The sequence below is a fragment of the Colobus angolensis genome, unplaced genomic scaffold (assembly GCF_000951035.1).
Source record: "Colobus angolensis palliatus isolate OR3802 unplaced genomic scaffold, Cang.pa_1.0 Scaffold95, whole genome shotgun sequence".
Taxonomy (NCBI): domain Eukaryota; kingdom Metazoa; phylum Chordata; class Mammalia; order Primates; family Cercopithecidae; genus Colobus; species Colobus angolensis.
In genome coordinates this window covers 1,950,756-1,963,559 of record NW_012123487.1, presented here as the reverse complement: position 1 = coordinate 1,963,559, position 12,804 = coordinate 1,950,756, and the positions used below count along the sequence as shown (strand labels likewise).

The 12,804-nt window shown below is 42.3% G+C and overlaps 1 protein-coding gene across 3 annotated transcripts in view; it reads left to right on the top strand.

The window, feature by feature from the left end:
- The window catches only part of TTLL4 (tubulin tyrosine ligase-like family member 4), a 45,409-nt gene that overhangs the window by 11,005 nt on the left and 21,600 nt on the right, over positions 1-12,804 (top strand). Inside the window, exons 2-3 of one of the 3 annotated variants that reach the window (XM_011932244.1) lie at positions 6,326-6,402; positions 7,086-7,128. The exons of 1 other annotated variant lie outside the window; for it this stretch is intronic. The gene's annotated coding sequence lies outside the window, so the exon portion shown is untranslated. The remainder of the gene's footprint in view (positions 1-6,325; positions 6,403-7,085; positions 7,129-12,804) is intronic. One more of the 3 variants, XM_011932243.1, reaches the window with a different exon arrangement.

Genomic DNA, 12,804 nt, shown 5'->3' with positions numbered 1-12,804 from the left:
TCTTTTTATATGCTAATGAGATGATTGATAGCTGGGGACTCCTGAATAGGCTCAAGATGGGAGGCTGGTTGCCAAGGGAACCAACCATGTGATTAGAGGGTGGGAACTTTCAGTTCCATCCCCAAACTTCTGGGAAGGGGAGTGGAGCCAAAGATTGAGCTGACCACCGATGGCCAGTGATTTATTCAGTCATGCCTATTAATGAAACCTGCATAAAAACCCAAAAGGACAGGGTTTGGATTGTTGAGCACATGAATGTACCTGGCACTCCTGGTAAGAGCACGGAAACTCCAAGCCCTTTCCCACATCCCTTGCCCTATGCATCGTGTATCTCTTCCATGTGGTTGTTCATCTGTATCCTCTGTAATCCTCTGTAATAGGTAAATCTAAGTGAAGTGTTTCCCTGAGTTCTGTGAGTTGTTGTAACAAATTGATCAAATTCAAAGGAGAGGGTTTTCAGTTTACCCCAATTAATTAATAAATTAATTAAGAGATGGAATTCTGCCATGTGGCCCAGGCTAATTTTGAACTACTGGGCTCAAGCGATTCACCCACCTTTGCCTCCCAAGGTGCTGGGATTACAGGTGTGCGTCACCACGCCTGGCCAGGGAACACCAGTTTATAGCAAATCAGTCAGAAGCACAGGTCACAACCTGTGCCTTGCAGTTGTCATCTGAAGTGGAAGCAGCCTTGTGGTACTGAGCCCTTAACCTGTGTGATTTGATGCTATGTTTAGGTAGAGAGTGTCAGAATTGAATTAAAGGGTATCCAGCTCGTTGCCTCTGGAGCATTCCTTGGTGTGTGTGCCTCACACACATTTTGATGACCAGAGGTGAAATATTCTGTGCTGTGTTAAGAGTGACTATGTAAGAGAGTGAAAAACTTTTTTTCCCCCCTTTGCTGGTCATAGCTGTTGTAGATGCATTCGTTTATTCAGCAAATATTTAATGAGCCCTGATTACCATTCTAGGACTGGATACATAAACTCTGAACAAAGTGCCTGTGCTCAAAGAGCTTTCATTCTGGAAGATAGATAGCAAAGAAATGCATAAAGAATTGAAGTTTTAATTTTGTTTTAAAATAACCAGGGCCAGTGGCTCATGCCTGTAATCTCAGCACTTTGAGAGGCTGAGGCAGGAGGATCACTTGAGGCCAGGAATTTGAGACCAACTGGGGCAACATGGTGAGACTCTGTCTCTATTTAAAAAAAAAAAAAAGAAAAATTCAAAAACTCAGAAGTTAACATTAGGGCCTGGTGTAGGGGTTCATGTCTGCAATCCCAGCACTTTGGGAAGCTGAAGTGGAAGGATCACTTGAGCCCAGGAGTTTGAGACGAGCCCTGGCAAGATAGCAAGACCTCGTCTCTACAAAATTAAAAAAGTTAGCTGGGTGTGGTGGCACACACCAGTAGTTCCAGCTACTTGGGAGGGTGAGATAGGAGGACCATGAGCCCAGGAGGTCAAACCTTGGTGACCAAGTGACCTGGTCTCAAAGAAACAAAAAGAAATTAAAATTATAGGAAAAGGTATACACAGATAAGTCTCTCATCTTTGTCTCTTTCCAATCTCATTGGTAGTTTTTTAAAAACATACCAGCTTCTTTGTTCATCTGTTGTTTTTTTTTGAGCCAAGTGTAAGGAAATATTAACATATAATAATTTTAGATAGTGGAGGAATGAAATGGAGGAAATAAAACAAGGTAATGAAATAAGAAATGATTGGGGTAGGACATATTAGATAGGGTTGACAAGGAAGGCCTTTTTAGCTGAATACTGAGTGAAGGAACTAAGCGAGCCATTCAGAGATCTGAAAGTTTCAGAGGGAACCACAAAGACCCACGGGTGGGAACGTTCCTCATGAGGAGAAGAGTGGCTCTGGATAAGGTCAGAGAGTCAGGAATCGGATCACATAGTCCTTGGAGCCATCAGATGGTCTTAAGCTGTGTTTTAAAAAGAGTACTGTGTTTTGAAAAGAGTAGCCACTGTCTGGAAAATAGATGATATGGAAGCCAGGAAATCAGCAGCTGAGGGATGATGGTAGCTTGACTAAGGTAATGACAGTGGAAATGGGGAATAATAGCCAGATTCAAAGACATATATTTGAAGCTGGAAGGACTTGTTGATGGATTAAGTGGAATTGAAGATCTGCTAAGGTCAGGGTGAAAGCATCATTGTGACAGGCATGTCGGGAGTTTCTGTGTTGTGTGGATGCCTGTCCAGGGACTGAGCCCCTTGATCCCCTTGTGCCTGAATATTTTTTATTGAAGTCTTCTTTGTGCAATTACAGCTTATTTCTTGGCCCTGACTCTGAAAGATTAATTGGACAAGAGGGGAATGTGATTGATCTGTTCTTCTCTCACTTTCCCCTAGCATGACTTTGTTAGAGTATGACATTCTCACCTTATTTTCAAGGAGATTAACAGATAACATGTTCTTTTCTTTTGAATAACAGTGGTTATAGAAACCCTTGAGCTTGCCACAGTGCCCCCTTGTTTCCTTGACTCTAGCCCTAAAATCCTTGTCTCAGCCTCTAGGTTCCTGTTTCTCAGCTGGGTGCTGACAGCAACTGTTTTCTCCATTGAGGACACAACAAAGACTTGTGTTTTATTGGGATGTGAGGTTTTACACAGAATCACATTTAAATAGCATTTTCCCTCTGAGTATTGGAGAACTCCTACCAGCTTGTGTGTTGATGGGTCCCAGAGAAAGTGCTTCCATTAAACTTTATCTGCCAGACTTCAGTAGTATGCCTTCCCTTGAACTCACCTTGAGCCAGAGTTTACAAATTCACTGGCTGGTTAGAGAGGTTGATTAATGGGTACAGGTACACATTCAAGATGATGCATTTTTGTTTGGAAATTGCAGAAGTGATAATATATCCTTAAGTGCATCATATCATGAAGCACATAATATCATTAGTAATAGTACAAATTGACATGGGCCTCATGATATGATGCCACTAAGGATATATCATCACTTCAGACAAAACCAAATTGAGGTTCATTCTTTAGAATAACTGGTCTGTATTCTTCAGAAGTGTCAAGCTCATTAAAGAAAAATAAAGGCTGAGGAACTATTACAGATTAAAGGAGACTAAAAAGATATGACAGGTGAATACAGCTTGTGATCCTGGGCCAGATAAAGGACATTGATGGGACAATTGGCAATATTTGGATAAGGTCTGTATAGTAGATAATAATAATATAGTTTATAGTATTATCATTGTTAGTTTTTTGAGTATAAGAGAATATCCTGGTTTTAGCAAACATTCAGGAAGTTTTTAGGAAGTATTCAGATGTAAAGGGGTATCATGTCTGCAGCTTACTCTCAAACATTTCAAAAACCGGTTCACACGGAGATGTGAGAGAGAATATGAATGAATAATAAAACAAGTGTGGTAAAGTATTAACATTTGCTGAATCTGGGTAAAGGGTAAACAGGAGTTCTTTGTACTATTTTTGTAACTTTTTGCAAGTCTGAGATAATTGCAAAATTAAAAAAAAATTTTTAAAACCTCAGTACTACTAAAAGGGAAGTTTGGTTTTCCTCAGACCAGAAAGCAGGTAGCACACCAATCAACTTCAACTTTTCTTTGAAATTATACTGGTAGAAATGGATTTTAACAGTGAACAACTCAAGCAAATGGACTTACTTCTTGCTCCAATACCTGAAACAGGCCTACCCTTCCCCCTACTCTTCCTGGCCTCTGATAACCACCAATCCGTTCTCTATATTCTGAAATCCATTTTTTTAAGCTCCCACATATGAGTGAGAACATGCCATATTTTGTCTTTCTGTGCTTGGCTTATTTTACTTAACATGACGACCTCCAGTACCATCCATGTTGCTGCAAATGATGGGATTTCATTCCTTTTTTATGGCTCCATTATATTCTATTGTGTATATGTACCACGTTTCCTTTATTCATAGTCCATTTACATTCAGTGTTGTTATTGATAAGTAAGGACTTACTACTGCCATTTGGCTGCTTGTTTTGTGGTTGCTTTGTAATTCCTCTTTCTTACTCTTTTTGTAGTTTTTTCTAGTAGTATGGTTTAATTAATTGCTTTTTATTTTTAGTGGATTTATTACAGGTTTTTGCGCTGTGGTTATTGTGAGACTTACAAAAAACAGCTTATAGTTATTTTTATTTTATTTTATTTTTTATTGAGACGGGGTTTCGCCCTGTCATCCAGGCTGGAGTGTAGTGGCATGATCACAGCTCACTGCATTCTCGACTTCTTGGGCTCAGGCGATCCTTCTACCTCAACTTCCCGAGTAGCCCACCCTATAACAAGTCATTTTGAGAGATGATAGCTTTTTTTTTTTTTTGAGACAGAATCTTGCTCTGTCCCCTAGCGTGGAATGCAGTGGTGTATTCACGGCTGACCACAGCCTTGATCTCCTGGGCTCAAGCGCTTCTCCTACCCTAGCCTTCCAAGTAGCTGGGACTACCAGCATGTGCCATCATGCCTAGCTGATTTTTTGTGTTTTTTTTTTTTTGTAGAGATAGGATCTCACTATGTTGCCCAGGTTGGTCTCGAACTCCAAAAGAATAGAAATGAACAAATTGAGAATCATAAAAACTTTCTACACTTTAACTCTGTCCCCCGTACATTTTAGCTTTTTGTGTCTCAATTTACATATTTTTATATTGCCTTTTTTTTTTTTTTGAGACAAAGTCTCACGCTATCGTCCAGGCTGGAGTGCAGTGGCGTGGTCTCGGCTCACTGCAACCTCCACCTCCTGGGTTCAATCAGTTCTCCTGCCTCAGCCTCCCAGGTAGCTGGGATTACAGGCACATGCCACCACACCTGGCTAATTTTTGTATTTTTAGTAGAGACAGGGTTTTACCATGTTGGCCAGGCTGTTCTTGAACTCCTGGCGTCAAGTGACCTGCCTGCCTCAGCCACCCAAAGTGCTGGGATTACAGATGTGAGCCACTGTGCCCAACCTTATTTGCCTGTTTCTTAAGAAGTTGCTGTAGCTGTTATTGTTTTTGACAATTTTGTCTTTTGGGCTTCATACTAGAGTTATGATTAGATTGCATATCATAATTAGAGTATTAGACTATTCTGGGTTTGTCCATTTATCTAATTTTACTAGTGGATTTTATACCTTCAAATGTTTTCTTTTTGCGTGTTAGTTTTTTTTCACCCCCTTCAAATTGAAGAACTCTTCTTTAGCATTACTTCTAAGATGGGTCTGGTGGTAGTGAATTCTTTCAGCTTTTGTTTATCTGAGAAAGACTTTATCTCTTATATTTGAAGAGTAGTTTTGCTGGATACAGTATTCTTGGAGGGCAGTTTTTTTTTCAGCACTTTGAAATGTTTCACTCCCTCACTTGGATAATTTCTGAGGAGAATTTTGTTGCCAGATGAATTGGAGCTCCCTTATATATATTTGCTTCTTTTCTCTTGCTCCTTTTAAAATCTTCTATTTGCCCTTGAACCTTGAGAGGTTTAATTATTATATGCCTAGGTTGGATATATGTATCTCTCTCAAGTTTTGGAAAAATTTCTGTTTTTTTTTTTTTTTTCCGAGACAGAGTCTCACTCTGTCACCCAGGCTGGAGTGTAGTGGCATGATCTCAGCTCACTGCAACCTCCGCCTCCTGGGTTGAAGTGATTCTCATGCCTCAGCCTCATGAGTAGCTGGGATTACAGGCGTGTGCCACCACATCCAGCTAATTTTTTCTGGTTTTAGTAGAAATGTAGTTTCACCGTCTTGGCCAGGCTGGTCTCGAACTCCTGGTCTCAAGTGATCCATCTACCTCAGCCTCCCAAAAGTGTTGGGATTACAGGTGTGAGCCACCACGCCTGGCCCCTTTTGTGAAATTTCTTGCAGACCAGTAACTAGTTTTTTTTTTTCTTTCTTTTTTTTTTTTTTTTGAAATGGAGTCTGACTCTGTTGCCCAGGCTGGAGTGTAGTGGTGCAATCTCAGCTCACTGCAACCTTTGCCTCCTGGGTTCAAGTGATTCTTCTGCCTCAACCGCCTGTAGCTGGGATTACAGGTGTGCACCATGGCCGGCTAATTTTTGTATTTTTAATAAAGATGGGGTTTCACCATGTTGGTCAGGCCCCTCTCGAGCTCCAGACCTCAAATGATCCACCCACCTCGGCCTCCCAAAGTGCTGGAGTTAAGGTGTGAGCCACTGTGCCCAGCCTGCTAATTTCTTTTAGTAAGCCACCCCTGTGTCTTGTTTAGCTCCCTCTTGAATACCAGTAATTGTTAGATTTGGTCTTTTGAGGTAGTTTTCTGTGTCTTATAGGTTATCTTTGTTGCTTTTCATTCTGTTTTCTTTTTTCTCCTCTGTGTATTTTCAGATAGACTGTCTTCAAGCTCACTAATACTGTCCTCTGCTTGATCCATTGTGCTGTTAAGAGTCTAGTAAATTTTTCAGGTAAGCAAATTTATTTCTCAGTTCTAAGATTTGTTTTAAACATCATTATTATTAACAGTCTCTTTGTTAAATTTATCTGATAAGTTTCCGAATTGCTTTTATGTGTTATCTTGGCGATCACCAAGTTTCCTTAAAACTGCTATTTTGTTTGGGAGGCCGAGATGGGTGGATCACAAGGTCAGGAGATCAAGACCATGCTGGCTAACACGGTGAAACCCTGTCTCTGCTAAAAATACAAAAAATTAGCTGGGCATGGTGGCGGGTACCTGTAGTTGCAGCTACTCAGGAGGCTGAGGCAGGAGAATGGTGTGAACCTGGGAGGTAGAGCGTGCAGTCAGCTGAGTTCACACCACTGCACTCCAGCCTGGGCTACAGAGCGAGACTCTGTCTCAAAAACAACAACAACAACAACAAAAAACTGCTATTTTGAGTTCCTGGTTAGAGAGCTCATGTATCACTGTTTCATTAGAGTCAGTCACTGTTTTCTGGCTTTGTCCATTTCTTGCTTTGTCATAGTTCTCTGTTTGCTGTTATTTCTTGTGGATATATGTATATATCTCTACGCTGAAAGATTATTTATTCCAGTCTTCTCTGTCTGGCTTGTTTCGGTTGTTATTGGATATGTTTGTTTAGAGATTTTTTGTAACTTAACCTGTTGATTGTCTTTTTTGTTAAATCACTAGGTCATTACCTCTTTTTCAACACTAGATGGCATCTTGGCCCCAGGTTTGTCTTGGCTTTAGCGCAGTGGTCTCCAACCTTTTTGGCACCAGAGACCAGTTTTGTGGAATACAGTTTTTCCACTGGGGGGGGTGGTGGGGGGGGGAGGTGGCTTTGGGATGATTCAAGCACATTAAATTTACTGTGCACTTTTTTCTTTTTCTGTTAATACATTGTAATATATAATGAAATAATAATACAACTCATCATAATGTAGACTCAGTGGGAGCCCTGGGGCTTGTTTTCCTGCAACTAGGTGGTCCCATCTGGGGATGATGGGAGACAGTGACAGATCATCAGGCATTAGATTCTCATAAGCAGCACACAACCTAGATCCTTTACATGGGCAGTTTATAATAGGGTGAGCACTCCTACGAGAATCTAATGCTGCCGCTGAGCCTACAAGAGGTGGATCTCAGGCAGTAATACTTGCCTACATGGTAATGCTGCTTGCCCAATGCTCAGCTCCTGCTATGTGGCCTGGTTTCCTAACAGGCCGTGGACCAGTAGCAGTCCGTGGCCCAGGAGTTGGGGACCCCTGCTTTGGAGCACTGCCCTTCCCAATTGGAGGAGGTCCCAAAAGGAATATCCTGGCAATGTGGGAAGGCCGGCGAGGGGTTTGTGCCCAGGTGACTTGTAGAACATACCTCCTATAGAGAGTAGTGTTGCTGCACAGCCACTCTGATTTGGTGTCTCCTTTGGCTGAGTTACAGAGCAGAGTCCAGGGCTAAGTATGATAGTCCTACCTTCTTGCTTTGTTTCTGGCTGTCTTCAGGGATATTTCTCTCTCTTCAGGCACTCTTGATGCTTTCTGTGGGTTGAGGCAAGGACAGGGAAGCTGGTGGTCTGTGTTTTTTTGGCGGCGGGGGACATAGTTTTGTTCTTGTTGCCCAGGCTACAATGCAATGGCATGATCTCGGCTCACTGTAGCCTCCACCTCCCAGGTTCAAGCCATGCTCCTGCCTCAGCCTCCCGAGTAGCTGGGATTATGGGTGCTCGCCACCATGCCCGGCTAATTTTTTGTATTTTTAGTAGAGATGGGGTTTTGCCATGTTGGCCAGGCTGGTCTCAAACTCCTGGCCTCAGGTGATCTGCCCTCCTCAGCCTTCCAAAGTGCTGGGATTACAGGCATGAGCCATTGCACCCAACCTGGTTGTCTATCTCAATCTCACTTTTTCCAGTTTAGAAATTGTGAGTTGGGGGCAGGTTTTCTGTGTCCTTGGTACCAGGAAGATTGAGGGAGGGGTTGCTGCAGATGTGGAAGTTCAGTTTTTTTACCACTTTGTCAGAATTTTTTCCCTTCTCTGTGGTCCCAGGAACTGTCTCCTCTTCATATTTGAGTTCTGGGATTTTGCTGGTGATAATCTTGGTGCTGTGTATTTGTGTTTGGTTTTCTGTGAGGGAAAGTGGAGCCAGCTTGCTTCTATGCTCTCATTTTGGAACCAGAAGTTCCTATTCTTAGATACTTTACTCTTTTTGATGCTGTTGTCAATGGAATTGTGTATTTCATTTTTACATGTTTGTTTGTTGCTAGTATGTAGAACTAAAACTGATGTTCGTATATTGATGGTGTATTATGTGACCTTACTAAACTTGGTTATTAGTTCTAGTAGGATTTTTTATTTGGTAAATGTTTTAGGATTTTCTCTCTCTCTCTCTCTCTCTCTCTCTCTCTCTCTCTCTCTCCTTTTTTAAGACAGGGTCTTATTCTATCACCCAGGCTGAAATGCAGCGGTGCAATCATGGCTCATTGCAGCCTCGACCTCCCAGGCTCAAGTGATCCTCCCACTTCAGCCTCCTAAGTAGCTGGGGCTATAGGCTTATGCTAATTTTTAAAATTTTTTGTAGAGATAATGTCTTCCTGTATTGTTCAGGCTGTTCTCAAACTCATGGTCTTAAGTGATCCTTCTATTTCATCTTCCCAAAGTATTGGGATTACGGGTGTGAGCCAGTGTGCCCAGCCAGGATTTTCTATGTACAAGATCATATGTCCTACAAATAATGACAGTTTTACTTCTTCCTTTCCAATCTGTATATCTTTGATTTCTTTTTCTTGCTATGTCACACTGCTTAGAAGTTCTAGTATAGGGTCTAGTAGAAATGGAGGCCGGGCACGGTGGCTCATGCCTGTAATTCCAGCACTTTGGGAGGCCGAGGCGGGCAGATCACGGGGTCAGGAGTTCGGGACCAGCCTGGCCAATGTGGTGAAACCCCATTTCTACTAAAAATGCAAAAAAAAGAAAGAAAGAAAGAAAAAAAAATTAGCTGGATGTGGTGGCACATGCATGTAGTGCCAGCTACTTGGGAGGCTGAGGCAGAAGAACCACTTGAACCCGGGAGGCCGAGGTTGCAGTGAGCTGAGATTGTGCCACTGCACTCCAGCCTGGACAACAGAGCGAGACACCGTGTGAAAGTAAATAAATAAAATAAAAAAGAAATGGAGAGAGTAGACATCCTTGTCTTATTTTATTCCTAATCCTAGAGGAAAAGCATCTCATAATTCACTACTAAGTATGATGTTAGCTGTATCTGTGGTCTTTTGACATGTCTCTATCAAATTTTGACCACTTCCTTACTTTTTGGCAGCACAAAATATTCCAGGCCCATCTCCTGCTCTCCCTGCCCCAACCCTGTAATCAGCCATTTTTCAAGAAGCTCTGGCTGCTTTTATTAACAGATAACATTTAAAATAGTTTCTGCTGGGTGTGTGGCTCATGCCTATAATCCCAGAGCTTTGGGAGGCTAAGGCAGGAGGATCATTTGAGGACAGGAGTTTGAGACCAGCCTGGGCAACATAGTGGAACTCTATTGCTATAAAAATAAAATAAAGTAAAAAATAGCTAGGCATGGTGATGTGCACCTGTAGTCCTAGCTACTCAGGAGACTGAGGTGGGCAGATTGTTTGAGCCTAGGAGTCCTAGGCTGCAGTGAGTTATGACTACACCGCTGTACTCCAGCCTTGGTGACAGAGGGAGACCTTGTCCAAAAAAAAAAAAAGGAATCAGCTGGGCATGTTGGCTCACACCTGTAATCCCAGCACTTTGGGAGGCTAAGGTGTGTGGATCACTTGAGGTCAAGAGTTCAAGACCAGCCTAGTCAACATAGTGAGACCCTGTCTCTACTAAAAATACAAAAATTAGCCAGGCGTGGTGGCGAGTGTCTGTAATCCCAGCTACTTGGAAGGCTGAGGCAGGAGAATCGCTTGAACCTAGGAGGTGGAGGTTGCAGTGAGCCGAGATTGCACCACTACACTCCAGCCTGGGCAACAGAGTGAGACTGTTTAAAAAAAAAAAAAATTTCACAAAAGCTCCCAAATAACAAGACAGTTATCTTTTACAAAAGAACATTACCTGTCCTAGCTGAAGTTTTGTAGTGGAATAATTGTTGCCTATTCCTTGTATTTTTCCACCTTCATCACAGCTTATGAAGGGGCAGAGGGGAGATAGATCATTTGGAGCCAGTGAGAATGAGAGTTGTAACTACCATGCTGCAAATGTTTACTGGGAGCCCCTGTGCTTTTTATGTGCTTTATGTGAATTTTTAACTTCACCTCCCACAACTACTCAATGGGGGTATGGTACTTCCTCTCTCTTGTCTTTCCCCGAACATTCCAGCTGTGCTGTTTCAGAGTTGCATGTGATTCACTACTGATCCGTGCTCTGATTGTCATGAGTCACCACGAGGTGGTAGCTGCTCATGTAGCCTGACTGTGAGGAGGACCTAGATTGAGGAACTTAGCTACAGAAATAGGCTTGTTTTCTTCTAAAGTTGGACTCTGCCGGCTATAGCTTAGCGTTTATAAGCTGTTTGCCCCTTAAGCCCTCCTGCTCCCTAGGGATCCTGTGTAGGAACAAGAAACACATTAGATCATTGCTCCATAAAATGTTAGATTATTCAAAATATTATTTTTCAGGTGAGGTCAATTTATTGGCCCCTAAAGTAAGTTCCTTGCAAGCTGCTGATTGGAGGGTCAGCTGATGGTGGATCCTTTGGACTTAGTAACAGAGAGTAAGGATGAATGCCTTGAGCTATCTTTAAGTAGTATAAATATGTAGTTAATCCTTTGTAATTTACATAGTCAGCAATTACTCTTTATAAGTTTAGCTTTGTTTAAGTTGGGAGTTTTTGAAATCGGCTTCCATTAGATTAGTAGCCAGTACATAGGTTTCTACATATATAAATACCTTTTCTCCTGTTATCTTTCTTTTGATGTTTCTTCCTAAAATACTTCCTGGGAGATGAGCAGTCTGCTTTTTGGACCCTAGAGGCGCACGTATACACAAAGTGTGCATTATCACAGAACACTTAGAAATATAAGAGACACTGGCAGAAAGGTCTCCCAGACGTCATCTTAGGAGCCCAGACTATCACAGGGAATGGGTTTGATGACTTTGCTGAAAATTGCCCTCTAAGTATGTGCTGTCGGTAGGGTCTGGGTGCCAGACATTATTTGCCTCTCTGGACTTTGACTTTATGGCAGAACTCACTATGTTAGCTTTTGAAACAAGGTTCTCCACTTCCTTCACTTCTTTCCTTTTTTTTTTTTTTTTGAGACAGAGTCTCACTTTTGTTGCGCAGGCTGGAGTGCAGTGGCCGGATCTCAGCTCACTGCAAGCTCCGTCTCCCGGGTTTACGCCATTCTTCTGCCTCAGCCTTCCGAGTAGGCGCCCGCCACCTCGCCCAGCTAGTTTTTTTTTTTTTTTTTTTTTTTTTTTTTGGTATTTTTTAGTAGAAATGGGGTTACACTGTGTTAGCCAGGATGGTCTCGACCTCCTGACCTCGTGATCCGCCCCTCTTGGCCTCCCAAAGTGCTGGGATTACAGGCTTGAGCCACCGTGCCCGGCCAACTTCCTTCACTTCTTAGACTTTGGGCCTTCAGAAGCTTTTTAAAGTTTGTCACTTGCATTCCTTTAAAGCAGTGGGTAGGATACTGGAAAAGATGACCTGTGGTAGTGACTGGGGGTCTGGGACCCAGGCTGCCTGAATGGTTTAGTTAGGCCTCTGCTTCCCAACCATTTAAAGTTTTAATCTCATTAGGAATCTCTATAAAGAGAAGGAAGGAAGTTGTTTTTAGCAACTATCATTTCCTTGTCTTAAAGTGACACTACTTCTGAACCTCAAACACTGAAACTAGGTTGGAGCATTTGTATTTGATACTGTTGCTTTTACTTGGCATTCTTGAAGTTACTCTCTGCAGATGCAACAAATTTGTCTTTGCTTGGCAATTCCTAACACAGCCATCTTATCCAACCTTGGGTATCTCTTAACTAGCTTTGGAACTATTTCCCAGAAAGAGAGTTATAGAAATGTCCTCTCACCTGCTTGTTGGCCCTTGAGTCCAGACATATTTCTTTAGGAAGACAGGTGGCCCTTCTCCAACTGCTATACTACACGTTATGAGGACTGTATTAGTTCGTTCTCGTACTGCTATAAATAAATACCTGAGACTGGGTGATTTATAAAGAAAAGAGGTTTAATTGGCTCCTGGTTCTGCAGGCTGTATGGGTAGCATGGCTGCAGAGGCCTCAGGAAACATTTAGTCATGGTGGAAGGGGAAGCAGGCATGTCTTCACATGGCCAGAGCAGGAGAGAGAGAAAGTGGGGCAGTGCTATACACTTTTAAACAACCAGATCTCACGAGAACTCACCATCATGAGAACAGCAAGGGGGAAATCCATCTCC